General features: G+C 56.6%; 1 pseudogene; it reads left to right on the forward strand.

Moving 5' to 3' along the window:
* The first annotated feature begins 1,815 nt into the window (after positions 1-1,815).
* LOC125931405 (nicalin-like) lies at positions 1,816-3,719 on the forward strand (annotated as a pseudogene).
* Positions 3,720-4,501: the final 782 nt, after the last annotated feature.

The raw sequence follows: 4,501 nt of genomic DNA on the forward strand, positions 1-4,501 counted from the left end.
CAACCATCAGAGTCTAGAGTCTGTGGGGTCTATAGCCAGAGTGGAAGCTGAGGGGGAGAACAGCAAGCAAAGAATAATGGTATCATTGGCACAAACTGAGACAGTAAGAGAGAAGGGTGGTAGGGAAGAGACAAGTTTTGAGTTTGAGTTGAGACATTATTTTCGATAGTTAGTATCCTAATGATTACTTCACATTGGTTAAAAGGTATCTCTGCAAAATTCTTTGTATATTTTAGTATTTCCAAAATATCTCAGGGGACTTGGCAATATTTTCATTAGACCTGGGATGCTTCACTAAAACAAGGAACAGAGGGGCACCTGGGTGGCTCAGTCGGTTGGGCATCTAACATTTGATCTCGGCTCAGGTTAGGATCTCGGGGTCATGAGTTCAAGCCCTGTGTTGAGCTCCACACTTGGGCACGGAGCCTACTTAAAAACAAGCAAACAAACCAACAAGAGAGGAACAGAAAGCCTAAATTCTAATACCAGTTCCATCACCACGTTGTATGGGACCTTAACCACTTTGTGCCTCAGTGTCTTCACGACAAAATGCTTCCCTCCTTATCTCACATGGTTGTGTGACGATGAAAGAGAATATAGGACAATTTATGTGAAACTTCTTTGAAAAGCGTAAGTGCCAGATTTATGCCAAATCTATTTCTTGTAATCAGTGCATACCAGCAATCTAGCAGAGATGAGGCAGGAGGGAATGTGCTCACTGAGGGCCGGGATCAGGGAACTGCAGAGGTTTTCCGGAACATTAAGAAATGACAGCACCTAGGGGGTAGAGATGTTGCATTTTATAACACTGCATTAAACAAACATTGCATTGAAACCGAAGTGCAACAATGTCCCTAAATTTCTCATTTCAAAGTACAGACTGAAATTCAAGGGTTTACTTGACTCTGCTAAAAGAATCTCCTCTCTAGCCAGAGGAAGCAGCCCCCCCCCCCCTCAAATGCAAAGTCACTAAAGAAAATCCCAAAAGACTTGCAGGAATTTGTTAATTTAGATGTACCAGAAACTTGGGCATTGGGGACACTGTACAAAGGATGATGGAGTTCGCCCTGATGTTTGCTAGCTAGAGCATTATTATATACTTCTATTATTTTACTGATCTGATTAGCACACATCTAGACTAGATGCTGAAACCCTAGAAATCCCCCCGCATGATGCAATGGAAAGAATTCAAGGAGTCGGCCAGAGAAATACATTAGTGTAAATTTATCACATGCAACTTGCCTGTTCACTCCCTAATTATATCCTCTGAAAGGCCAGATGACTATCTCTTCCCTAAAAACTTGAGACAAATTATTGAGTTAAGCTCAAATATCTTTTTGCTGTTGTTGTTGAAAATCACGTAAAACTTTTGGAAGAGCTGGAGTAGCCAAAAATTCTCATATACCCTTTAACCAAATACATCTATTTTTAACATTTTACTTTCTTTGCTTTACGTTTGTGTGTGAGCTCTTTATGCCTGTGTGTGTACACATAATGTTTTTCTGAAATTGTTTAAAATAAGTTGCATACACATTGGCTCTTTACTGCTAAATGCCTCAGTGTATATTTTCTTTTTATCTTTGAGAGAGAGAGAGACAGAGCATGAGCGGGGCAGAGAGAGAGGGAGACAGAATCAAAGCAGGCTCCAGGCTCCGAGCTGTCAGCACAGAGCCCAACGCGGGGCTCGAACTCACAACCAGTGAGATCATGACCTGAGCCGAGGTCGGATGGGTAACCGACTGAGCCACCCAAGAGCCCCTTCACTGTGTATTTTCTTAGAACAGGAACATTCTCTTAGGTAACCACAGCACGGTTATGAACTTACGGGGGCCCCGGCGGCCACCCACGCGGAGGTGGGTTCGGGAATCGCCCAGTGTGGCCCCGCCAGGCTGCGGGAAGAAGCGGGTCAGGTCCCGGGGAACAGGCGGCAGGCGTGGGGGCCGCCGCTCCGGCCCATCACCCGTGACGCAGCCCATCTCCCGCGCGCAGGGGTATGACCCGCACTGGTCCCGTCGGGAGGACCCCCGGCTTCCCTCCAGGGGGCGTCCGCCCGGCCTCGCCTCTCCCCGCCCAGCTGCCGGGGCCCGAGCACACGGCACTTCCCACGCAGGCGCGCGCGCATCCCTGCGGCCGTGCGGGACGCGCCGTTGCTGCGGGCTCCCGCGGCTGCCGCGAGCGGTACCCGCGGGCCTTTGCGGCAGGCGGCAGGTGCCGTGGTCACCGTCCTGCCGAGGGCTGTGGCCTCTGTGTCCCAGGACGTCATCGAGCCAGTCGCGGAGACGGAGCCCAGGACGCCGGCCACGCACAGCATCGTCCCCTTGTCCTTGGCTGTGCGTGATGAGGCCCCGCCCTCCGTCTGCGAGCGGACGCAGGCCGGGTCGGCTTCCCAGGGCTCTGCCTTTGTTGCCCAAGCGCTTCTCCTCCACGCCACTGCCCCCGGCTTCCGCACGGTCACGCGTCCACAGCAAGGCCACGAGCGGACCGGTGGCTGATGGCGCCGGGTGGAGAGGACCTTAGCACCACCATTATCGTGCCCCACTACGATGCCTTCAGAGTGGCCCCTTGGCCGTCGCACGGCTGGGACTCCAATGAGAGTGGCGTCTCCCTGTTGCGGGAGCTCGCCCGCCCCTTCTCCAGGCCCTACACCAACAAGCGCACTCATACCGGGTACATGCAAAGCTTCCGTTCTTTTACTTCAGAGGAGCGAGTTCCACTACCGGGGAACCAGGCACCCTTTGTCCTCTGCCTTTGTTCTCGAACACTGTGGCCCAAAGGGCCAGCCAGGACCTGTACGTGTCCAAGCCGCCTTGTGAGGGGAAACTGCGGCATGCCTTCCTCCTGGAGCTGGAAATAGTGGCTGCCGGTTCTGGGGCGCCGGTGCACAAGAAGGTCTCCACGGTGCACAAGAGGGTCGACCTGGGGACATCCCGGCCTGAGAGCCGGAGTGCTTTGCGGTTCTCTGGGTGTCTGCCTTCGCCCTGTCCCACCTGGAGAGCCACCTCATGGACCTGAGGGCCCAAGTTGAAAACTCTGACCCACAAGTTGAGGCTCATCGCGGAGGCCCTGGCCCGCGTCATCTACAACCTGGCCGGGAAGGAATCCCCCGAGACATGCCGATCTTCCCGGAGCGGATGATCCAGCAGGAGAAGCGGGACCACGTGACGGGCTGGCTCACCAGCCAGCCCAGCCCGGCAACCAGCCACCCAGCTGGTGGACAAATTCTGCATGTTCCTCAGCACGCCAGCACGCCACCTGAGTTGCCACCTGGCGGAGGTGAAGCAGCACCGCATCAAGGCTGACGCGTGGGACCCCAAGTTTGTCTTCTGTGAGCAACTGAAGCAGGTGGTGAGAGCCTACAAGGTCAAGCCAGCCGTTTTCTCCACGCTCCTGGCCATCTGCATGGGCGCCTAGCTCGGGGTGGCCTCTACAACAGTCCCGGTGAGCAGGCGGGGCTCAGGTGGGAGCCAGGGTCCCTGTGCGAGGGTCACCTTGGTCAGGTCAGTCCTTGCCCCCCCCATCCTGCCTGGAAGGTGGCCCCACAAGTGGCCCCCGGGGCCTTCCTGGATGCAGGGTTTGCCCCCGGCCTCACTCAAACCCTCCTGCTGTCCCCAGCACTACGACCTCCTGTACAAAACAGTTCAGGGACTGCTCTTGAAGGCCAAGATGCAGTGACATGGCCATCCACCAGCACGATGAGCTTTCCACCTGCCACCCCTCCCTGCCCCACAGCCGGCCGGGGGACAGGGCTTCACCCCTTGCTGAGAAGCCCCAGCCCTGAACTACAGAGTTTTTCTGTATCGCTCTTGAGGACTTGGGGGATTCTCTTTTTTGTCCTTTGAACTCCCTTGGAAGAGCATTTGGTGGAAGTCCCGGAGCCAGGCCATGGACTTGGGAACAAGCCTGCAAATGGGCCCCCACTCCTGGAGGTGACCCCCTGGCCCTCGGGGCTTGTGAGCCGAGACGACAGAGGAAACGCGCCCGGCGCAGCCTCAGCGTCCCTCCTGCTGCACGCGAGGCTGACCAGGGACTGCAGGCTGAGGGTGGGGTCCACCTCGGGAGGCTCTGGGTCCGTCCTCCACCCTGCCCCAGTCGCCCTCTGGTGGCCGAGACAGTCTCTCCTCTTGTCCGAAGGAGGGCAGCACCAGCCTCCGGATGCCCAGTTCTGGCCTCTCCCTCGGAGGCCCTGTGTTCCCCCACCACCCTGGCCGGGACTGAGGGGAGCCAGCTCAGGGTGCAGCCTTGGATGCATCTCCCCTGGGCCCCCGTGGGCGGCTGGTGCCCGGAACACCCAGCCGCCTTCCTGTCAGGCTCCGCGCACCGCTTGCCCTCTCCTGTGCTTCTCACTGCCTCTGCCCTCCTGCCACACCCCAGGGAGCTGGGGCCTGTCCCCCTGGGGACCTGGGTGACTTCGGAGTCCTTGGGACAGGAGGCAGCCCTAGAGGAGGCCCCCTGGCTCCTCCGCCCCTTACCTTGGTCTCCCTGGGCCTCAGTTTCCTTATCT

This window comes from Panthera uncia, chromosome X (genome assembly GCF_023721935.1).
Source record: "Panthera uncia isolate 11264 chromosome X, Puncia_PCG_1.0, whole genome shotgun sequence".
NCBI lineage: Eukaryota > Metazoa > Chordata > Mammalia > Carnivora > Felidae > Panthera > Panthera uncia.